The sequence below is a fragment of the Eublepharis macularius genome, chromosome 13 (assembly GCF_028583425.1).
Source record: "Eublepharis macularius isolate TG4126 chromosome 13, MPM_Emac_v1.0, whole genome shotgun sequence".
NCBI lineage: Eukaryota > Metazoa > Chordata > Lepidosauria > Squamata > Eublepharidae > Eublepharis > Eublepharis macularius.
The window spans coordinates 7,620,446-7,645,860 of NC_072802.1; the positions used below are offsets into that span (position 1 = coordinate 7,620,446).

The 25,415-nt window shown below is 41.4% G+C and overlaps 1 protein-coding gene across 1 annotated transcript in view; it reads left to right on the plus strand.

Moving 5' to 3' along the window:
- The first annotated feature begins 483 nt into the window (after positions 1-483).
- Positions 484-25,415, plus strand: part of LOC129341381 (ligand of Numb protein X 2-like) — a 58,372-nt gene continuing 33,440 nt past the window's right edge. The window contains exon 1 of the mRNA XM_054996544.1: positions 484-610. The gene's annotated coding sequence lies outside the window, so the exon portion shown is untranslated. The remainder of the gene's footprint in view (positions 611-25,415) is intronic.

Consider the following 25,415-nt stretch of genomic DNA (forward strand, 5'->3'; position numbering starts at 1 on the left):
CTTTTGCTTATAGCTTTCTGAAAGTGTGATATTATATATGTTTTAAGTTTACTGTACAAAGGTATGTAACTAAAATTGTGTGTGTGCGTGTATATATGTGTATATAAAAAGATACAGGGAGGAGATCCTTGTGCCTAAAGCTCTGGCTCTCCACAGCTGATCCCCTTGAAGAAATCTTGTCGGTCTCTGAGGCGCCTCCGGGCTCCAATCCGGCTGTTCAAACCAGAGCAGCCTCCGACCCGGAAGGCGCTGGAGGCGGGCAGCGGCCGAAAGCACGGCGACCCCGGCCAGGTGTGGGCGGGCGGGCGGGCGGGCGGGCGCCGACCAGGTGTGCCCGAGGTGAGGCCGGCCGGAGCAGGAAGCGGCGGCCGTGGCGAGGGGCGGGGGCGGCCGGGCGGCTGCCTCTTACTCCTCCCCCCCCTTTCCCCGCCCTCACGCTGGTTTCGACTTTCTTTCCCCGCCCGGAAACTCACCGGCGAAGCCGCCACGTTACCTCAGCCACTCGGGACGGCTCCCTGGAGGAGAAGCGAAGGGGGCACCGAGCCGAGCCGTCGCCGCCCGCGCCTGCGGGGAGCCGCGTCTCCGTTTTCCCGCCTCAGGCGCCCCTGAGGTGAGTTTCTTTCTCCGGCTCGGGGGGGGGGGAGGGGGGAGCCTCGGCTGGGTCTTGGGGGAGGGGCGAGGTGCTTTTGCCCCGCCCCCGAGCCCTCCGCGTCAAGACGTGGGGGGGGGGTTGAGAAAGGCGAGGAATGGCCCCCTCCGTGCCGCGTTCGGGGCTGCGCTCCTCGTTCAAAAGCGCGCCAATCTTGAAAGAGCGGGAAGGGCGGGGCGGGGGCTTCGAGCGAAAAATCTCCCCTCCCCTGTCCGCAGGGAACGTCACGAGGAAAACGCGGTTCCTTCAGTCGTGAGGGGAGCTGCAACTCTGTGAAGAATTACCTCAATCTGAACCTGTTGATTTCAGTGGGCTTAGGCTGGAAGAACTCTTCGCAGGAGGGCAAGATCCGGGTCCAGGAGCCGGAGAGACCAACCGTATTTCCACCGTGGGAGCTTTCGAGAGTCAAAACTCCCTTCGACAGAAGGGAGCTTTGATCGGATTGAAGGTTGCCAACCTTCAGGTGTCGCTTGGAGAGCTCCCGGAATTACAGTTGATCTCCAGGCAACAGAGATGAAATTCCCCTGGAGAAAATGGCTGCGTTGGAAAGTGAAATCTATGGCATTATTACCCCACTGAGGTCCCTGCCCTCGCCCCCGAAATCTCCAGGCATTTCCCAACCTGGGGCTGGCAACCCTACGTGAGCTTTGACTCTCAAAAGCTGTCATGACACGGTGGAAAGCTAGTTGGCCTCTAAGGTGCCCCTGGACCCACCCACATCTTGCTATCCTACTGCAGGCCAGCTCGGCTCCCCTCCTGAAACAATCTTCATAGCGTTGCACTGATAACGCCTAAAAGTCCAGACCGGGCTGTGAAACCAAAGTCTTGCTTGCGGCGAAACGGTTGGCTGCCGTTCGGGGCTGTGCCTTCCCTTTTCGCCCTCATCTTTCTTGCTCTTTTAGGGGGTTGCCTTCAGGGCTGGGCTGAGAGGTTCAGGAGACCCCCAGAGCAAGCCAGCCCTGGTGGACCCCGGTGATAGGGGTCTGGGATAGGGTTGCCAACCTCCAGGGGGGAACTGGAGTTCTCCCAGAACGACCGATAGTCTCCAGGCTTCAGAGATCAATCCCTCTGGAGATAATGGGAGCTTCAGAAGGAAAACTCTGTAGTGTACTGTAGATTCTAGGTGAAATCCCTCTTCATATTCTCCCACTCTACAGATGCTGCCCTCAGATCGCTAGAAATTTCCCAGGCCAGAATTGACAACCCTAGAGCTGAGCAGCCCCCTTGTTGCTGAGGCTTGACTCTGCTCCATGCTGACAGGGCCCTCCTGGGCAGTGGCTTTGCCAGCAGTTAATGGCCAGTTCTCCCCTTGGTGCCTCAGACTTTGCAGGTGGGAAAAAAATCTTCTCTCTGCATGCCTATTGATCTTGCCAACCGAGAATTCATGTCACATGTCTGACCAAAGGGGCTCTACTGTTCAAAAATGTCTGTGACGATAAATCCGTTTGCCTTCAAGATGCCGCCAGACCCTTCTTGCCGCCAGACACCAGAGGATCTAAAGTGACTTCTGCATGCCATCTTTCTCATATCTTGTTTTGTTCTGTTTGTACAGCGTCCCTTGGTTGAAATAATAAGAGGTGAGGAGGGGGTGAGGCATTGGGGCATAGGGCTCCCCCATAAAATTTCTGGTAGAGTTGTCAACTCCATGTTAGAAACTTCCTGGAGATTTAGAGCTGGAGCCCTGGACAGGGTGAGGTTTGGGGACCTCAACAGCGTATAATCTGATAGAGCCCACCTTCTGAAGCAGCCATTTTCTCCAAGGGAACTGATTGCTGTAGTCTGGAGATCAGTTGCAATTCTGGAGATCTCCAGACTCCATTTAGAGGTTAGTCGTGAATGAGTATTATATAGGATTTGAGACTGTCAAGGCAAACTTCTAGTTCAGAATAACTTGTACCCCCAGATTTGCATTTAGAATTGCACAACAAAGTTTAGACAGACATTGCTAATAGATTGCAGCATGTATAGGTAGATTGTAAAACTTAGATTTGCAGGTTTGAGCTTTTTCTTCTGCCTGAGTTGGCTCCCCCCCCCCCCCCCCGAGTTCTGGTGAAAATGAAAACTTGCATATCTCCTTCTGATATTTTGTTTTTTTTTTCTTAAAAAAGATGCTACCCTCATGTTAATACAGGGTTTAGAGATAGATAGTATCATTATCCCTTATTATTGATTATGTTTATACCCTGCCTTTCTTCCATCATGGTACTCAAGATTGCATACTGAGGATTCCAAGGAGGTTTCCATGCAGGCAACAAAGAAGTAGCTCAGCCTGTGGGCAACATGAACTCAAGAGCACTTCTTGTAGATTATTTCTACTTAATTGACAGTTCTCATCAGAGTGACTAAGGAGTTAATTTCTTCCGTTCAGTGCAGTGCAATAGTCTCAGTTCTGTAGTCTGTGTCAATGTGCACAACTGGTAACTCGCCAGACCAAATGCAGCCCTATTGTATTAAGGGACTTTGCACAAGAGCTGTTGTCTAACACTGCATAAATGAAGAGAGAGGTTATTAATAGGCATCATACCTGCCTGGTGAATTCCGTTCTCCTGGGTGAATCATAGCTGTGCAGCTTGGCCTGCAGCAATCACCAGTATGGCAAAAAGAAGATAAAAATAAGAAAGGTACAGAAATAAAATCAAGATTATTGTTGATTCTGTTGGTCATTAATAATTACGTTAGTGCAGACGTAGGTCTGTACCATTAGAGCCAGTTTGGTGTAGTGGTTAAGAGTGGCAGGACTCTAATCTGAAAAACCAGGTTTGATTCCCCACTCCTCCACTTGAAGGCAGCTGGGTGACCTTGACTCAGTCACAGCTCCTCCAGAGCTCTCTCAGCCCCACCCACCTCACAGGGTGATTGTTGTGGAGATAAAAATAACGTACTTTGTAAACCACGCTGAGTGGGTGTTAAATTGTCCTGAAGGGCGGTATATGAATTGAATGTCGTTATTATTTATTTAGATATTTATACTTTGCTTTTCTCCCCATTGTTCTCCTTTACTCCGTTTTATCCTCAAAACAACAACTCACTAAGGTTGGTTAGGCTGGGAGAGTGACTGACTGGCCTGTGGTCACAGTGTCTGTTTATGGCAGAATGGGAATTTGAATCTGAGTCTCCATGATCGTATTCCAACATTAACTACAGTGGCTTACAATAGTAGTAGTCGTCTTGCATATATACTTGTTCAGCATGATACTGTGTGTGTTTATACAGTAATAAATGTTGCAGAGCCCAATGGAATTCCCTTCCTTAGTAAGTGGAATTAGGATTACCGTCAAGATCAATCGTGGAACAACATGGTGGGACTAATTGCTACACAATTGTGTCATGTGTGAATGTGTTTAAGAAATAATAATTGGTTTTGTAGAAAGAAAAATGCAGTGATCATGGCTTCCAAGTGTGCACATATTATCAAGGTCCATGTGGTATGATTAGCATTTGAGGTTTGTCTTTGTTTTCCTCAACTGGCTTGAGAGCTGATGTGATGTAGTGCTTAGGTTGTCAGAGTAGGATCTGGGAGACCCAGGTTTAAATCCCCACTATGCCATGGGAGCTTGGGCCAGTCACACACTCTAAGCCTAACCTACCTCACAGGGTTATTATGAGGATGAATGGGAGAAGAGGAGAAGGATGTAAGCTGTGCCACGTTTGGATTCCCATTGGGAAGAAAGGTGGGGTGTACGTGTACATAAAGCACATTAAATTTAAATGTAACATGTCAATAAACTCTTATCTGCAATAGTAAATGAGTAATAAACAGTGTTTCTATGGTAATGTAATGATTCACAGTTGTTATTTTATGTCTGTGTTTTAGTGTGGACTCTACCCTTTTTGATTAGGTAATCTTTTGTTTACCTTCCAATTTTATTTAAATAAGGAAAAATTAAATTGGCTCACTTCGAGGTCTGTGAATAAAACCCACTTCCTGGTAAGCACTGTATTGTTTAGAATTGACTTTTAAATGTACCGTCTTCCTTTTGTGTAGTGCCTATTACGTTTCCTGTATCTCTCTCCCTGTTATGTGCTTATCTTATGTGTCTTGCACTGGAGAAGATAAAGCACCCTTCATTTTAAAAGGCCTTCTGTGTGAAAACGTATAGTGAAAGAGTGACAGATGCATGAAGAATGCATTGATGAGGAACAGCAAATGTGTCCTAATGCTATTTCACTAGGGTGGGGCTAATGAGGTATCTCCAAAGTTTATGCTGTCATATGTTTCTCATGAAGTTTTGCTTCACTCTTTTTTTGTTCGATGAGCAGTTGATCTGCCCCACTTTCCTTGTGAGCTGTTGACTTGAGTATTTGGCCAGTTGTTCAAAGTCTACATTTGTGACGCAAAGTCACAGAACACAAGCCTGAGAAACAAGGTGCTCCTGTTCCAACTCCCAGACAGTTATAAATGAGAGAGAATTATACTCTAGTGCTATAAATATTTTTTTCATGTAAAACAGGTAAAGATGGATATGCTGTTTCAAAGATATCTTTGTCCAATAGTCCTATTTTTACAGAGGAAATTACCAGTAGGCATCCGCTTCTGCCTTCAGAGACAATAAAATGTTTTTTTCTGAAAACGACAACTGAGAAGATAATTCGTTGATGCTTACCTAGATACTGTGCTTATGTACCTCAAGAAAACATATAAGTAGGAGGAGACAATGAGGGCAGGACAGAAGAGGAGGACTATATAATTATATAGTTCCTTGGGCGGTCTCTTCTTGAGACATGCATAAAGTTGTCTTTGTTTGCTATGAGTAGCAACTTTATCAATGTTAGCGCGAAATCTGTAAAGATCCAATTGAGAAGCACCATATTCCTTTTTTTTTTAAAATTTGTAATTCTTGGCATGTTTTCTGCTTGTGCAAAAAAGGCAGGGTCAAGTAATCCAGTGCGTTCAGAGAGAGAAATTGTTTTCTAAGAGAAAAGAATCTAATGCTGCAATATGACTAGTTGTATAATTTGGGGAAACCTCTCCCTCATCCCAATGTTAGGTAGGTTTCTGTACTCTATTATAAATGCTTTACACAAATTCAGTTCAAATTACTAGGCTAAAGGCAGTACTAATCATTACAGGGATCCTGGGGTAACCGCCAAAATTTGACAACCCCCCCCCCCATTTTCATGACTTGATACTATAATGTTGAGTGTTCCCTTGCTCACATCCAGCATTGTTGGCTGCTGCACAGGTCCGTGTGTGATGGTGTGTCACGAGCTGATGTTTCTGTGCATCATGTAGGGGGAGAACTTGACACGGAAGGAGAGAGAGGTCATGTTTTGTTGGTGCCTCTTTTACAAATTTCTTACTTTGGCCACAATGCTTAAACCTTTTCAACAAGTGACGTGCATCGTTAGTAAGGGAACTCTGTGCTGCCACTCCAGTTTCCAACATTCTTGCTACTTCTTTGTGTGTTCCAAGTCACACCTGTGTGACAGAACCAAGAGAGGACTGAAACAAGTAGGATGGAAGGGCAACTCTGGTACAGAGTAAATTGAAAGTAAAATCCTTCTGAATATAGTCAAGCTGAAAAGAGATTTTATAAATCTAGGCTAGAAGCCAAAACCCTCAAGCCCACATCAAAATTCATAAATGGAACATAAAGAAATGATTAGAAACTGATGTGAGTGAGTGAAAGAGAGAGGTATGAAAGTTACAAATAATTTAAAGACCAATGTCCTCCCTGTACATTGGGATATGTATAGCCTATGCCAAAAAAATATACATTCTATACTGAAGAAACCATTCTGAACCATGGCTATATTTTGCAAATAAAAGTGTATATTTGCTTCTTTTACAAAATGCTATTTTAGAAAGTGTTTGGATGTTTTGGGCAAATTGCCAGATGATAGGGATGAAGTGAGAGAAGAGCAATGGCAATTAATCTTGTGTGGCTAAGTAGAGATTTGAGAGCAGAGGAGAGTAATACCTGCCAGAGGTGGGCAGGGGTGTTCAGGTTTCACTCATATATTCTAATGTGAGTTGTGCTTCTTGTAAAACATATTGCAACTTCATTTTTCATGTATTGTACATTATTTTAATCTGTTGTGACATACATTGTATGTTTTGCTGAGTTGTTTACCTGTTGGTTTGTTTTCTTTGTGGTATCATGATCTCCTCTTCTTTCTTTTTTTGTGTCTGTGTAGTTCACCCTCAAAGGAGCCATTTTCTTGAGGGGAACTGACCTCTGTGGACTGGAGATGAGTTGTAATTAGAGGAGATCAACAGGCCCAACTTGGAGGTTGGCAACCATTCTGGGCAGTGTTGTGACACAAGGCTGTCAGACCTTATTGGCTTGCTTACATGAATCATAGTTAGGTCCCACTGCCACTTGTAGTACAGTGCAGTCTGGATTGCATGGGTTGTCACTGCATTTGAGCAAGGGCTTGACTTGAGTTTTTGTGAGGAAAAACTGGAATAAGATTATGCAATCATGTAAATTTGTGGTGTCAAATATACCTGCTGCTCAAAAAAAATCTGCAAAGATGCCTACATTCCATTAGAGAAAAGATTTCAGCCCCTCCCATAATGTTAAATTCTCTGTCTCACATACACGTGTATGCATTTCTAAAGCCTTTTTTCCCCTTCTGTGCAATTCTGTGCAGAGTTTGTTCTGTCTAAGCCTTTCTCCAGATTTACTTTTGGCAACTCTGCCAAAGGATTGCACTGTCAGGTATCTTAAATCTTATACACGCAACCATTTTTGTTGTTGTTACCTTAGGGCGATATATAAATGATGCCAAGAGATCAAAATGTTTTTATTTTGTCTCTGCTATGTTTAGAGAGCCTAAAAGAATTTTGGTTTAGCGGAAGCTTATTAACATAAGAATATGAGAGTTCTTGTTGCCTGTTTATTGCTGACGTATTACACTAATTACTATGTTGATATACATTCTAGGAAAATAGTGTGGTATAGTTGCTAAGAAATGGGGGGGGGGGCTGGTTTAAATCTCACCTTTGCCATGAGTTCACTGTCAGGGGCAGTCTTAACCAATAGTGTGGTATAGTTGCTAAGAAATGGGGGAGGGGCTGGTTTAAATCTCACCTTTGCCATGAGTTCACTGTCAGGGGCAGTCTTAACCACCAGGGGCAGCTCCCCCAGTCCCTTTGCTTGGGAGGGGCACCAATGGAGGGGGACAGCTGGCTACCAGCATCAGCTGTTTGCACCCGTCTCATCTGCTGCACAGGCAACCAGTTTCCAGTGGCAACAGAGGCTCCTACCAGCCTCATATGGGGAGAGGACCATCACTTCTTTAGATGTCAGTGGGACTGGAGGGAGGTACCAGTGATTCTGGGGTCCATCCCGGATTTTTGCTTAGGGTCCCATAATCACTGACAGCGTCCCTGTTCACCCTCAGCCCTTCATCTGCAGTATGAGGATAATGGAATCCAAACCCAAAGTGCACTCCACTGGTCAGTTGTTACTTGTGTTGCTGTCTTGCAGTTCTGTACAGGTCTGTCTTCTGTGTAGTCCGTAGCTGTCTTGGCCATTGGATCAATTTTGAGGAACAGCTTGCTGGAAGAAGTCTGGAGAGGGCACCATCACTCCCTCCTGATTTCAGAGGTGAGAGGTGCTTTGAGGTGTGTTTCAGTGGCTTCTGCAAAGAGTTACAGTTTCCATGCAGTCTGGGTTCTTGGTTGGGTCCCTAGCCGCAATCCTTGGTGAAGAAATCACAGCAGTGAAGCTAGTTTAGAACTATAGTGCTGGCATGCTATAAATGAAAACTGGTTTTCAGCACAGTGGACTATTGTTACTTAAGGAATTTCCAGGACTAGACTTTTAGCAAAAGAGAATGTGGTGTCACCTGTCTCTGGCACCCTTGTGAAGTGACCATTCCCAAAGCCCTTGAGGACCTACAGCAGTCATTCTCATGGTGGTATGCCAGAGCACATTAGCATGCTGCAAGGGAGAACTTCATTAAACAATTAAGGAGCTGGTTCAGTAATGAAAAGCTCTTCTGAGCTGACAACCTTTTACTATAGAGGAGGCACCTTCATGTTTCCACAGGACAGCTTTTTGTGGTGGTCTTGCATACATCTGTTTATTCTCTGCTAGCAACAGATAAGTGAAGATAAAAAGATTTGTGTAGTCAGGCCAAGTTGTTTGGTAGCATTCTGATTGTTGGATAGCTGCCCCTGCACCCCTCCCCCAATTTTAGTGTATTTCTGCATTATATTAACCACTTTGAATCCTTGGAGAAACATGAGATATAAATATCGTAATAAATAATTCACAACAATGATCTGTCTGGAGTGCTTTGAACACTTTGAAAGCAAATGCCAGAAAATCCTCCAGGTTCACAAGCAAGACTAGCTTAGTATGATAGCGAACCTGTGGTGAAACATTCTTGTATCTGATATCCTATCTCACTTAAAATTAGAATGGAAAGTGCTGTTTCTTGTTACCTTGTTCCTGGCAGACACTTTTTATTACTGATATGCTAATGACTTGGCTGGCTAGATGTTCTGATTAACATTTCTAAATGGTATTTAATAAGAACTATTTCTTGTCATGCAGTCTTCTGGAATGAGTGGGATAGGTAAAAATGAATGTGCATCTGTTATTGGTTGTTTCAGAACACTTTTCCAGCCAGACAACAAAGGTTGGAAGCAGACTGCTTGCAGTGTGTAGTGTAATGGGATTAGACTGAAGCACATGCAGAAACTGTGGCTGTAGGCATTGTACTTTCACTAAAGCTTCCTAAGATGGAACAATTATTTAGCATTATTTCCTTTAGAAGTAAATAACATGGAATAAGCGTATGGGACGATGTGCGTTTGAAGTGGGCTTTTTAAATAATGTAGGTGATAGACAAGCAGTCTCCAATTTTCAACATCCAGCCATTATCCTGGAAATAGAACAATTATGCTGGTAAACTCTTCAATTGCTTGGGTAAAGCCTGAGTCTTAACTTTGTTTTTGATTCTGTGCCTTAATTGCAGGAGACGTGGCTTGTTGAGCCTTAAATTTGCATTCTTGAGTCCTTTCTGTTTCCCCTGTGAAATCACAAATATCAATATGATTCAAAAGGGGATGTAGTGTACGGTATATTGAAACCGCAGATGTTCTCCTCTTTGAAACATCATTTGATTACACAGCTTCCAAGAAGAGCGCAATGAGTTATATCCTGTGGATTTGCTCTGCTAACAGTGCCACTTTTTTTTTTAAATCAATTTTATTGAATGGGTTAACATACATTCCCATAATACTTAATACAACTACATTTACCCTTTAAATCAGGGGAAAATTGATTTCTAAGGTGTATAAACTTATTGAAATGGTATACAGAAGATGAGATGGTTAAAACTCAAGTGGTGAAGTGGGCAATAAATTTTAATAAAGAAATCACAATGGAAACATGGGAATTTCTATGGAAGAATACATTGAAGATATCTACATGTACTAATCTGAAAGAGAATGGATACAAAATGATGTATAGGTGGTATTTAACACCGAAAAAAATTAGCAAATGCAAATAGTAATATGTCAAACAAATGCTGGAAATGTAAAAAACATGAGGGCTCTTTTTATCATATGTGATGGACGTGCGACAAGGCCAAGCTTTTTTGGTCAAAGATATATATGGAAATGTTATTAATTATGAAATGTAATTTGTTGAAGAGCCCTGAAATGTTGTTGTTAGGATTGAATATGCAAAAAGTAAATGTGAAGGACAGGACATTGTTATTTTTTATGATGGTGGCAGCAAGATTACTATATGCACAGTACTGGAAGCAAGAAGAAATACCAGAAGTTGAAGATTGGATCCAAAAACTGTTGTGTATGGCGGAGATGGACAAAATGACAAGAAAACTGAAAGAACAAAATCCAAGTGAATTTTTAAATGACTGGGGGAAACTTAAGGAGTATCTTGAAAGCAAGTGGGATGTGAAAGGACAGTTGTGGTCTCTGGACAATTATTAAGATGTATAGAGAATAAGTAAAAGCTTTACCTTTTATAATAGGGACAAATATTTGAATAGAGATTATAATAAGAAATAAAGGGGTTATAGTGCTGTTGGGAGTCAAAAAGGGAAAAGGGGGAGGGGGAAGGGATGGGGGCATATATATACTAACAGTGCCACTTTTGACAAGGGAAAGTTCTTTGTGCTGGGGAAAGTGCCACTGTTGGTAGATCAGACACATGAGAGATGGAATAGAGAAATTTTGTCTGCTGACTGAAGTTTTAGTAAAAGGATGAACTATCAGCTCATATTTGGGTGAAGAGAGCCAGCTAATCATATTGGAGGAGGAAATAGAAATTGCATATCCTGTGGATAAGCTAAATAAGTACTTACCTCTACTTACCTGATAAGCAGGAAGTTTGGAAATGACAAGTAGTACGCTAAAAACATTTCCTAATAAGAGTGTGCTTGGGACATCCTCATGTTTGGGAGCATCTTTTCAAACTTTCTACCTTTTAGAAAGCCCTTTTGACATCAATAAAGACATAGGTTAGCTCTCTATACAAAGTAATTGTTTCTTCCAGGTTTGTATACTCTATTCAGATTCATTGTTCTTTACTAATTCATCCATAGTTGGGAGGGATCCACCACCCTGAGTGGATCCTTTGCTCTTTGCTAGTCATTGCTTTGCAATGTAATATTTTCTATCCTGGCCTGGGAAACTGACCTCTCTTTGTACCTGCTCCCCCGCCCCCTCGCGCACGCCTATACTTTTGCTCTTCCGCTGTTTATTACTTCAAATATGAATCTTTTGGCCAACCAAGTGTTGCATTTCATTAATGAGATGTAGGCTCTGCCTCTCAAAATCTTATGCCGCAGTAAATTCATTAGTTTGTCTCAAGACTTTTTGTTGTTTTCCTCATCAGTTTGTTTCCCAAGGAATTCCTGTAGAGAGAATTCTGAGACATATTTAGGGTACTTAGTTACACCGAGCATTGGCCAAGGCTGTTGTGCTCATATTTGCCCTATCTGAACTGAGTACAATGCTCACTGGTCCACTGTCGCTTTGTGCTGCAGAGGAAGATTGGCACTGGTGCTGGGCACACGATCTTTCAGGAAATGTCCACAATTACTGCCTTTTCTTCATTGGTAAGCTCTTGAGAAGCAGTCCTGGGGTTCCTTGGAATGGAGCCTGAAAATCATGAATATGTGGGAAATCTGACGTCACCAGTCTTCTGTGTTGGTTTTCCAGTTGTTATGTTGTACTCTCCATCCTACACAATGACAGATAAACACAGGCTGAACCACTTTGGCCCCCCACTCGAGCTCTTAAGCTTGCACCATGGTTGCCATCCTGCATTACCTGTCTCCCAAAATACCTGTTTAGATCTTTAGAGCAGATAAGCTTAGTTAGCTCTCCGGAAATTTATTTATGGGCTTTTAGTCACTTGAGTGAGAGCAAATTCACAACAACTTTTGTTTGTGTCCAGTCTTAACTATCTTTTTGTGGGGGTGGGGGAGGGAAGCAGCTCACAGAGAGATCCTGGCCAGATTTTTTTTCTAGTTAGCAGACCATTGATCAGAAATACGATGATGATGTAGTTGCTGTAGTTGCTGCTCCATTTTATACGTCCAGTAACAAAATGTAAATTTGTATGCCCACCATCTCTCAGGAGCTGCATGTAGTAGGAGTCCCTCACAGTAGTAGTTGTCAATTTGTTTTTCACATCTCCAGCATATATATATATGAAACATTTGCAGACATTTTTGATAAACTGCTCGGTATATGTCATCTAAACATTTAACCATTTTCTCTAATCGCCAATTTTTTTTATCAGTCACATTTTTAAAAACGTCAAACTTTAGCTGTTAGTTCTTGTTTCAGATCCATCTCTCAGCTTTTACAATACCTATTTTTAATCTTTTAATTGTCTTGGAGAAAAATATGAAGTTTAGAGAGCAATCCTTTTTGAGCTGGTGGATTATATAACCATTTCTCAATATTGATGTCTGGATAACCAGGAATAGTCATAGCTGCATAATCCTGTTGAATTATTAAGTTTTGTTTCAGCCCATCTTTCACCTCAGTTCAGTTTTCTACTGGTAACCTAAAATGTTAGTGAAACTATCCTATTAATTAGAGAAGGTTTCCATAGAATTGATGAGGTGGCAAGGTACAAGAGAATCATTCATATGACTGATGTAACAACAATTTGTATAGCACATACTCAAAAGTGATTTCATTATTCTCAGTAATCCTGGTGGAACCTGTGTGCAAGCAGCTGCTTGTGGAGAGGGGGACAGAACACTGCTAGACTGTCTAGTGTGAAGCCTACTAAGAGAGAATGTGGTTGTGGAGGGCTGCATGGAACTAGCTGGTGACATTGATGCCATAGGTTGCTAGCTGGCCATCTAAGCCTTAAATTATGCTTGGCCCAGACGGGTTAAGTCTTTGAAGTGCAATGCTAGACAAAAAAATTGGAAAAAAACACCCTGATTTTTTTCTAAGGACATTCTTCAATTCTTTTTGAGGGCATTCTTCAGTTTTTCCAATAGAAAAATTGGAAAAAAAATTTGGGGGGGGGATTCACTTTTGAGATTAATGAAATGCTTTTTAAGGCCATCTACAGCATTAGAAAATAATTCCTATATATATCATAGACATATTAAACATATTTTCAAGGATATATATGTTGTTTAAATGTGAATATTTTTATGCTATATGTATGATATCTTATTAATGAGTTCAGTGTTTTTAAAGTTGATATAAAATATGCTGGTAGTCTTGTGACTAGACATGGGCCTGATCCAAAAAAAATTCTGATTCAGCCGTTCGTAGATCTGGGCTGCTGCCGAATGCAGGCCACCAATTCTAAACGATCAACTCTCGTTTCCGGTCCGCAATCGGGAATCGGGGAGGCCAGCGCCCAGGGCAACCATAGTCAGGCTCTTGCGCGTGTGTGCACGCTTCTGAGTCGTCCCTGCCCGCGCAGCAAGCCGGCTGTGCCTGTGCGCTGCGGAGCTGGCGGCAGCGCGAGTGGCTGGGAGGCTGCCCGCGCCGTTCACCTGCCCCGCAAGACAAGGGGCGGCCGGCTGGCCTGCGCGCCCCTTGTCCTGGGGAAAGGCGAACGACGCAGGCGGCCTCCCAGCCACCCGCACTGCCTTTTGCCTTTTGCCTTTCCCCAGGACAAGGGGGGGCTGGCTTGCCCACTCACCCCTTGTCCTGGGGAAAGGCAAACGGCGCAGGCGGCCTCCCAGCCTCCCGCGCTGCCTTTTGCCTTTCCTTTGTACCCACCCCCTTCCCCCTCCCTCCCCTGGGTTGCTGCTCCGTGTTTGGAAGGAAGCCTGCTAATCAAGGAAAGCTGGGCTTCCATTCGTGTTTCGAGGGCGACAGAAGGAGGGCAAACACAGCTCATTTCCCTGACTCCGTTGCCCTGGGAATAAATTACTAGTGCCAGAATGTCTGCAATTCCGAACAGAAACTGACCCATCCGATGTCACGAAGAAGCAAACTCCCGACCGCTGGATTGGTTGCCATGGACAGAACCGATTAGCTGAGTCACGATGGAGCAAACGCCAAAATTGGGGAGTTTTTGAAATCGTAATTCAGATCGTGCCCATCTCTACTTGTGACTATATGAGGCTGTTTCTTTTCAAATAATGTATTTCCTTTTGTTTACTACAAAAATTGTTTTCTAACTTCATGTTTTATTTTCCCCTACCCAAAATCTAAGATATCTGTACTAAGGTAGCACAGGGTGCAGCAGTTTGCAGCGCTCTCTCTCAAGTATGGGTATATTTGCAATTTTGCTTGTAGAAAACTAACAATGCAATACTAAGAATATTTTTCTAGTAGTTAGCCCCATTGAGTAGACCTAAGTAAAATTCTAAGTAGAACTACTTAAGACTGTTGCCTACGGCTTTTATACTTTTAAGTTCCATAACTTGTGTTTCATGAATATGTTGCTTTCTCCCTTTGGAAATTTTAAAATCCTGTGTGTTGTGTGCCATCAAGACGTTTCTGACCTATGGCAACCCTATGAATGAATTACCTTCAAAACATCGTTAACAGCTTTGCTCAGATCTTACAAGCCATGGTTTGTAAGAAAGCCATGGCTTTCTTTGTTGAGTCAATCCATCTCATGTTGTGCCTTCTTCTTTTGCTACTACCTTCAACTTTCCCTAGCACTTTATTTTCCAGGAGAATTCTCACATCTCTTTAAGGATCTGGGGGCCAGATAGACACTTGTCTGAGCTGAAGATCCTGTTGTGAATGAATAGGTATCTGTTCCCCATATGCCTTCCTTCCAAACAGACACTTAAAATATGTGACACGGGGCACCTATATGCACAGATTTAGACAGTTTTTAGGAGCCAGCTCTTTAGCATAGATCAGTGCCTGGACCGGGCTAGGAAGAGAACTCTTCATGTTGCCTACTTACGCTTACTATTGTTGAGGCCAAGAGGGACAAAAAGCATTATGGGCTACAGCGTAAGCCTTGTTTTGATGTTGGTAGTTAAAGGGAAGTGAAGGGACCTGTTATCTGCCTCTTTATGACCTGACTGCTGAGCCTCTGAATCCTGTGGTGGAGTGTGTGAGAGAGTGTGGTTTGGTTGAGGCAGCTGTTTTCCATTTTGTGGGCTACGGGAAGGGAGAGACAAAAGATGGATAACCCAGCAGGGGAAACTAACACTGCCACCCACCTTCTCCTTGTCTCTGACTCTTACATTCATACGCACAACTTCTTTCTGCCATTACTCTTTCTTGCTTTTTATCCCTTTACGTCCCCATATAGTGATATTCTATTTTTATTATAGACACCAGTGCAACAATAACACTTGCACACCTGCCTCCTTTACTTAGAAATACACCTGTTCTTTTTGCCATTCATTTCTGTGGACACAGGTGCTCTGTTTCAAACACTTGTCAAATGTCATATCAAAGACATCTTTTTCTGAAAAAGACAGGCCCCTCAATTACGTTAAAAGTAAATATTTTCTGCAGTTATGCTTCTATGCTTGCCTAATCACCAGTTTTGTACAAAACAAAAACACTGGAATGGATAATTTTTTTTATTACAAACTTACTGTGGATGTGTGAGGGTTCTGCACATGGCAATGCTTGTCACTTTAGTGCTGGCCCTTGCTCTTCTCATGCTTTTTTTTATGACTCCAACTCTTCATCATTTATTTAGCAGCAAGAGCATGTGATGCTGTCTGGAGTACAGAAGTGGTGCATCTGCCAGATTAATTGGCATGTGATCAGTTTGTTGAATCAGGTTGCTTATCTGTAACTGATGCTCTTTAAGTAATTCTGTTTTTGTACACAGTGCTGTTCAAGGACTGTCTAGAGCTTATGTCTAGGGTGTAGCACTTACATCCTTCCTGTTTTTTATAGGGGGAGGGCAGAGGGCATAGTTTTTCATTTTGCATGAGTGAAGGCTGGAGAATGTGGTAAGCACAACACCCTCCAGGAGCTCATCCTTTCCCAGTACCTCCGTCTTGCCAAGATTTAGTTTCAACTGCTTCACTCTCAGCCTCTTGACCACAGCAGCCAGGCACTGGCTCAGGACAGCGTTTGGTGGTGGAGGAGGAGTTCCGGTGAGGAGGGCAAGGAAGACAGATGCCCAGCAAGCGAGCTGAGGGACAGCACTGCTAACTTGCTGTGTGGGAGTTTTTCCACTCGAATATCTACTTGGATCAAAAGACAGATTGTGAGTTTATCCCATCTGCATTCCTAAGACTGCTTGCGGAGGGGGGGGCCTTTTTTGCTGAGACGGCGGTTTTGGCATTGGTCCCTACCGTAGTATTTGGAATCTAGGAAAGTTATCTTCACTCGTAGCACAGCTGGAGCTGATAATCAACACAAAGTTTTCCGCTCCTCATTTCTTGATGTTAGAAGAGACTAATTTAAGTTAATGAAGAGAGATTTTCTCCAAGACGATGAGATAACATCCTTTGGGGAGAGAGCCTTTTTCTAAAGGAGATATAAAGGACGTTGGAATAAATCTTTCTTATTCCAGCTTTTCGGAGGATTTATAGACCTGGAAAGTGAAAAGTCTAAAGATTGAATGTTTTTTCAAGATTTATTAATGTAGATTTGGACATTTTAGGGGAAAAGTACTTTTGCGATTAAAAGCATTGCTACAGTTAAGCTGGGAAAGTGAAACTGGGAAAACAACTGTGTTGGCTATCCAAGATAAGGAACACCTGGACTGTGTTATTGTTTTCTTTCTGTTGCTATGGCAACGGGACTTGGAAGAGATACAGTTGCTATAGTGGAGACACTACTAAGAGAATTTTAGATGTCTGCTGCCACCCTGTGGTGCCTTCTAGCAACTACAGAAATATCTACAAAGTATGACAACTACAAAAAAAAACTCGCCATGGATCTCTAGATCTTCCAGAAATGGAAGAATTTCAGAAACATTTTAACAAATGGCTGATAAGATGGATGAGTTGGGGAAGAATTTGGGGGCCAAAATGGACTCCCTTGGGAAACAAATAGACAAAAGAATTGTTGCTTTGAGAGATCAAATGACAGAGCAAGTTCAAAAATCTATGAAACAAGTTTCTGTAGAAGTGAATCAAATTAAGAAGAAAGTTATATTGATAGTATATTTGACAGAGAATATGCATAAAAGAACTAGAATATGCTTAGAGTAAGAGATATTATGATCTATGTGTGGCAGGAAAATATAAGTGAAATAGAATTAAGCAATAAAAGGGGGTAAGGGTTGGAAAGCTGTTGGAAGTCAATAGGGAGGGGGGAGGAAAAGGGTGGGGAACTGAACTAATTAGATATGAAGGGAATGTATGTATCAAATTGGAAAATTCAAACTCACTAATAAAAATTAAAAAAAAATTAAGAAGAAAGTTGAGACAATAGAAAACAAAGTAGATTCTCATGATATTTTGATTGAAAAACAATTAGACAGCTTGGCACTGTTAGAAATGCAAGAAAAAGAATTTGCCCTGAGGTTTAGATCGATCCCAGAAGAAGATGGTGAGGATATTGTAGACAAAATGACTGTGGCTTTGGCAGAGTTTTTGGACTGGGATTAGGCTGCAATGCAAATGGAAATTGATCAGCTATACAGAATTAATTCTAAATATGCTAAAATGAGAAAGCTCCCAAGGGATGTGCTGGTCTACTTTGTAAGAAGAGTGAAGGAGCAAATTCTACAACTGCACTATATCACAAAATTAATAATTGGTGGTGCCCAGATTATAGTTTTGAAAAATTCCCAGCTGATTTCTGCATAAGGATTATAGCTTTCTGGTGGAAAAGCTAAAACTGAAAAATATTGCTTTTCGATGGGATACTCCAGGTGGTGTGATTTTTACATTTCATGTGCAAAGATTTACAGTGCAATTCTGTGGAGAGTTACTCCAGTCTAAGCCCATTGAAGTCAATGGGCTTAGACTGGAGTAACTCTCCATAGGATTGCACTGTTAGACTGAACTCAGTACATAAAGCCAGAGACTTTCTTGAAAAATGTAGGCATCAGTTGGAGCAGAGCATAGAGGAGGAGGAGGAAGTGTATGCCCATACTTAACTCTGCTCTTTATTTTTACATATATTGGGAGTCCCCCTCATTTTATTAAATTTTAAAATCTCATGGCACTATGGATTACAAAAGTTTAACATGGAATATTAATGGAGCAAATTCAGCCCCAAAAAGGAAGAAAATTTTTTCACTACTTAAAGAAACTAAAATATATGATTTGTTTGCAAGAAACCCATATTAGGAGAAAAGATATAAAATTTCTGACATAAATTTTCGGGTGAAGAATTTATAGCAGCAGATACCAAAAAAAGAGGATGAAATTGCATTATACATCAAGCCACATTTAAAGCCTAAATTGATAATGAGTGATGAGTATTGAAGATATGTGGCAGTAGAAATTGATGTACAGGGGACAAAAACATTGGTGGTAGGTCTTTACGCTCCAAATGAGAATAAAACTGGATTTTATAAAAAAAACTGGGGATTGTTTAACAGATCTAGCATATGAAAACTATTGTTTGATGGGGGACTGGAATGGAGTGATCGATCCAAAGATAGATAGATGCTCTGAGAAACATATTTAGATGAAACAGGGTAAACTACCTAAAGCTTTTTTTGATCTAATGGACAATTTAGGTCTGATTGATTTGTGGAGACAGAAAAATGGTAACGCAAGAGAATATACTTTTTTTTCAGAAAGACACAGATCTTTTTTAAGAATAGATATGATTTTGACATCAAGGGACATTGCCAACAAGGTGGTTAAAATAGAGGTCCTACCCAAGACATTTTCAGATCATACTACAGTATCCATGACTTATAGGAGGAAAGGGGTACCCTTAGGTGGAGATTAAATGAAGCTCTGTTACAAAATGAAGGGACTATCAAAGATATTAAAAATAATTAAACTTAAATAAAGGTACAGATATGAGAATGGTTTGGGATGCAAGTAAAGCATATATTAGAGGTTACCTAATTCAATATAATGCTCAATTGAGAACAAAGAACCAAGAGAAAAAGCAACATATTTTGGAGGAGATAAAGAGCAAAGAGGAAGAACTCAAGAGAGCTCCTGGAAATACTAATATATTGCAACATATCAAGATCTTACAACAGCAACTATCAATGTTAATGTCAAGAAAAATGGAAATTAAATTGAATTATGCTAAACAAAGAACATTTGAAGATGCAAATAAGCCAGGAAAATGGTTGGCTTATACATTAAGGAGAGAGAAAAGAGAATGATATTGAAAATACAAGAGGTGGATAAGGCACTAACAGACACTGCAGATATACAAAAGGCATTCTATCAGCACTATACAAATCTGTATAAGAGTTATGATGTGTCAGTGGAAAAAATAGATGAATATATTAATAAACAGAAGTTACCTAAGATCACGTTACAACAAAGACAAATTATGAATGGATCTATAACAGTAAGAGAAGTGGGAGAAGCCATAAAAAAGAGTAAGTTGGGAAAAGCTCCTGGAACAGATGGCCTCCCAAGTAGCTACTATAAGTGTTTTGAGGATGAACTTCTTCAGCCTTTACAAAAGACGATGAATTCTATTTTGGAGGGAGGGAAAATGCCGGACTCATGGAAGGAGGCCAATATAACACTTATTCCAAAAGATGGACAAGATCACACATTGACAAGAAACTACAGGCCAGTATCACAATTAAATAATGACTATAAGCTGTTTGCATTGATCTTGGCAGGAAGACTTAAAAGTATCCTACAGGACATTATTCATGAAGACCAAAGTGGATTCCTACCTAGGAGGCATCTAAAGGACAATGTAAGAACAATATTGGATATTCTGGAATATTTAGAAAAACATAATGAAAGACAAGTTGCTTTGATTTTCCTAGACGCCAAGAAGGCCTTTGACAATTTAAACTGGAAATTTTTGTTTAAGATATTGGAAGATATGGACTTTGGGGACAATTTTATTAAATGGACTAAGTCGATTTATACAACCCAGACTGCATGGATAATCGTGAATGGAGAGTTAACCAAACTATGTGGAATACAAAGAGGCACAAGACAAGGTTGCCTATTGTCACCTTTGTTATTTATACTGATGCTTGAAGTTTTGAATAGGGACATAAAACAAGATGAGAGAATTCGAGGTGTTAAGGTGAAACAGGAGAACTACAAACCAAGAGCCTTTGCAGATGACTTGGTGTTGATTTTGGAGGACCCTTTGAACGGAATTGAAAGTCTAATGACAATGTTTAAAGAATTTGGTGTAGTCGCCTGTTTTAAGGTTAATAAGCAGAAAACCAAAGTCTTAACTAAAAATATGAAAATACAACATCCTTCCTGTTTTTTAGAGGGGGAGGGCAGAGGGTAGAGTTTTTCATTTTGCATGAGTGAAGGCTGGAGAATGTGGTAAGCACAACACCCTCCAGGAGCTCATCCTTTCCCAGTACCTCCGTCTTGCCAAGATTTAGTTTCAACTGCTTCACTCTCAGCCTCTTGACCACAGCAGCCAGGCACTGGCTCAGGACAGCGTTTGGTGGTCTGAACAAAGAAATGCAGAACTTGGCTGTTGTTGACATATTGATGCCTTTCAACTCCAAATCCCTTAATGATCTCTTCCAGGGCTTTACATAAAGATTAAATGGCATGGAAGATAGAACCGAGCTTTATGGAACCACACAGGACAGGTTCCAAATGGATTACCGCTGTCTCCAACAGCCACTCTCTAGGTCTAATCCATAAGGAACAAATTTCAACCGTTACAGATTGCATAACTTAATAGTTGCATCCGCTATCAAGCATCTTAACAGAAGGACATGATCCACCATATCAGAAGCTGCTGATAAATCCAGTAAGAGCAACAAAGAGGCAAAGCCATTGTCTACGGCAGATGGAGATCATTCACTAAAGCCACCAATGCCATTTCTTTCCCATAACTTGGCCCGAAGCCTTATTGAAAGAGATCTAGAGCAGATGTGCCATCTAGGAAGCCCTGAAGTTAATTTGCTGCCACTTTCTCAATTACATTTCCCACAAAGGATAGATTAGACACTGGACAATAGTTGGCCACCCCACAAGATTCTTCTCATTCTTCACTACAACATTCTTGAGGTCCCTGTAGAGGCATATATAAGGGAGACTGGCATAGTGCCAGAATGTTCTCCTGAAAGTAGGTGGTTGAGAATACCCATCAAAGGAGGCATTGGACTTTGTTCTGACATCTGAAGCATAGTGCTTTATAAATGTTAATAGGCTGGTGCATTTGAAGACTAAGAATTAAAATACGTTCTAGAAGGAAAGGAGAGAGAGTCACTTAGGATTAACTTAGTGTTAAGATATTATTGAATATGGTTACATCTTTGAATATGAATGTGAATCTTTTCACAGAGAAAATTGGTATTTATTCCTAATTCCAATTGCCTTTTCTTTTTATCTTTTTCTTTCTTTTTCTTTTTTCCTTTCTTTTTTCATTGATTTTTTATTAATTTGGAAAATGCAATAAAATGTTCAAAAATACAATGTTAATAGGTTGGTCCAAATAGCAGTTTTGTAGAGTGTTTATGCTGCTATCCCCTTCAGAAAGGCAGATAAGGTAGTCATGACTTCTAAGAACATAGAGAGGGTGTGTTGACAGTTTGCTGCACAAATTAGTAGTAGAAACAATTAAGTGTTAGCACCATTAGGAGGAAACAAAAGTCATGTTCATATAGTACAGCGAACATGTGTGCATTTGCATGTACAGGCATAGCTCTGTTTGTGAGGAAGAGCCAATGCATGTTTACTTTACAAATGAAACAGAGGACCAGTACCAGGATAAATGTAGGTTGAAATCACATGTTCAGCTGTACATACGTTGTGGAAGGGGCATAAGCATCAATGCCCCCCAAAATGATCGATCCTTTGTGCCAGCACAGAGCCTGTATGTGTGCCTGAACAGAGGCTACAAAGACCAACAAAAAATGTTTGGGATTTGGCAGTATATCTTAGATAGATTCGGTTGACCTTAGTGCTCTAGGCATTAGACACTGCTGTAATTATCTTGATGAAGACATAACTGCTAAACTGGATTTCCTTGTTGAACCATTGTGTGACACAGTTCCTGAGATGTAGGGATAAAAATGCTGCCTGATAGGAAGCCTTATAAAGTCTCAGGTATGCAAAGGGAAAGCTAACCAAATAATCACTTTTAAATGTTGTCTTTAATTTTTTTCCTTTAGCGTTGGCCTAACTAACTGTTTTATGCCACTCAGAAGTTTGCATGCTAAATTTTTAGTATAGATCCTATGGAATGCCTTTAGATATTGATTTTGTGAAATCCGTTTTAATTGTTGGAATCAATTTTGAGCGTCTTTGGAGAATACTAGATTTTGTTATCCAACAGAGAATAGTATTGTCAGTTTATGGAATTCAAGTTACTCTGATTTCATCTCCCACCCCTTGCTGCAAGAAATCCTAGGTCTCTTGGTTCAAAGGTTCTTTATTGAAAGATTATATTCAGAGTACAGGTGTCCATAATTAGTCCAAAGGCATGAAAGCTTCTGGCTGACCATGAAACTTTGTTGAGAATTATGTGGTAGTTACAAGTTGCAATATATCAAAACCACCTTCCACTCTCCCCCCCCCCCCACATACACAGTAGATGCCTGGGAAGGCGAGGGAAGCTCCTCCAAGGTCGATGTCTAGTCTGGGTAGATAAGGCCTTCTTGGGAACACAGCTGGCTCTCTGTGAACCTGTAGGCAAATAACACTGGAAAACTACAGCATCAGAAAGCATCAGAAAACAATATGGCGTTACTGTGGATAGCAGGCCTGACAAGTAGGCTTGAAGGATGAAAATGGTAACAAATGTGTCTTTAGACCTTCCAGCACCTGGAAAGAGGGGACTTTGTCTAAAGGGAAGTAACAGGAAATTAAAAATCCAGAAGTGCAAATAACAACATGAATTAAAGAAATTCTTTGACACGTTTTGAACATATCATTCTTCTATAGAAACAGCTGCAGTATGAACAAAAACTCAGTTACTTAAATGTATACATATAATACTAAAACATTCAGTTTTTTTACACGTAGAAAATACGATCTCAGTTTATCTTGGCAAATATACAGCAAATAGATAGGATGTATTGCTCATTGTGCGTTGCTTCTTATAAAATGAAGGGGATCCTCTATTTAAATATGTTTACATGTACAAACTTTTACACACAGTGCTAGGGGTATTTGCTCCAGTTCCCTTGACAGAGAGAGACACTTGCAGGATTTTCATCAGTCATTTTTAAAACTAGTTCATCCACCCCTCCCCGCAAAATGCAAAATAGATCAACAAGGCCAGGCTGGAGACCAGGGAAAGGTTGCTACAGGACAGGCCCAAAAGTATAAGCGGCAGAACAGTCAGTTTCAGGTCCCAGTGACTACAATCAGCCCAGTACATCCTCACCAATCTACAGCCCATTCTGGAACAGGATACTTTCCCGGACTCTGGATGATAGATTTTACTTGCTCGCAGGCAGTCCCACAGTCTCAAATAGTTACTCACCAATGTTATTATAGACCAGTGTAGTGTAGTAGTCACAGTGTCAGACTAGGATCTCAGGTTTGAATCCCCAGTCTCAAGTTCATCTACCGAGTCACAGAGGCTTACTGGGTGAACTTGGGCCAGTTGTATACAGGAGTATTGTGAGGATAAAATGGAGGAGAGGAGAATGATGTAAGCTGCTTTATATCCCCATTTGGATACAAATAAGCCTAACAATGGCAGCCATACATACCATCAGAGGCTCATAGATCTTCCAGTATTTCATATGCAGTGATCAGTTTCATATAAGTCAAACAGATAATCACTACAAAGAAGAAGATATTTTGACATAAACAGTATAAAATTCTCAAACCAGGGGTGAATATTTCAGTCTTCCATGACACTCAGTTGCTGGCTTGAAATTCAGCATTCTTCGACTGTGATTTTCACAGTCCCTCTAGGTATTAAATTAAAAGAGTGTGTGATTGGCCCAATGCATTAAAAACAGTAAATGTAGTCTGTGTTGTCACTACCTGTGATCCCTGTGTTTATACTTTTCAGTTTCTGCATAGAAAAGTCATGAGCTGAATATTCACATTTTTTTTCTTTCTCTGCGTGTAAAAACTTTGGCTGACTTAAGATTCAGATCTGACAAAGTAAACACATGCCCAAGAAAGCTTACACTACAATACATTTGATAGTCTCAAAGGAACCACAGGACTCTGCGGCAATGAACAACCACCCCACTGGAATTTTAGATTCTTTAACATTTTATAGGCAACTGTAAACATCTGGAGAGATCTTCTACTGCTCTCTTCCATCAGAATCACTGGGAGTTATTATATCCACTAGGTCTTTTCCACAGGTGTATCAAATAAATTCCAGAAACTGCTATGTATATTCTGAGATGCCTCGCAATAAGGACCGTGTCCATTTTTTGGATAGTCTTGAAGAATGTATCTTGTTTTCGATTTAAAAAGTATAGAAACGAGATAAATATACCATATGGAGATATAACAACCCACATTCCAAGCAATTAATTACAAGGCAATCTACCTATGAGCACTTGTTTTTGGGAGAAGTTATTCAGATCTGAGCATATTTAATGAGGAAGCTGGATAGACAATTGAAAGACTGAGGATTCTGCTCAGGTTATCAACGATAGAAAATGAGAGAGATACTAAGATTAGATCAGATTGCTTTGTTGGGGTGGATTAGCCTAAGCAGCATCCAGCCATGGGATAGCATCGTCTCTTTACTATGTACTTGGGGTTCATTCACTCCTGTGGCAGTTTCCACACAAGTGCCTGCAGGGTTGTGAAGGTTGTTTTTGTATTTGCAGCTGGGCATCACTCATGCTGAGGCACTGTATTCAGGAACTGTTGCTTCCATGTCAGGGCTGCACATGCAGCTTCTGTGGTTTACACAGTCTCGGAAACCCCAGGCTCTGGTATTTCAAAGGGGGAAATGTGAAGCTGCTCTGTTGTGCAGGTACACATCTTGCATTCTATCATGTTCTGAGTGGCAGAAACTCTTCCGGTTCATGATCGCTGGGACAGGCAAATGTCAAGGCTGGAGGGAGTCCCAGTGACAAAGCAGGTTGCAGGCAGAAAAGGTTATGGCTTGGCATGATATAAAGCAGCATAGCTGTTGTGCCTGCTTTTGTCAGGCAGGATCAGACTCGAGAAGTGTTCTAGAGGTGAGGAAAAACTCCTTGACTACTCACAAATATCCTTGGGGGCGAGGAGGCTCTCTTTTGCATCTTTCACATACTAACACTTCCATACCTAAAGGCTTCCTTAAATCACCACCGATGTGATGGCCCTGCTCACTTCTAGCAAAAAGTCAAAAAATTCAGGA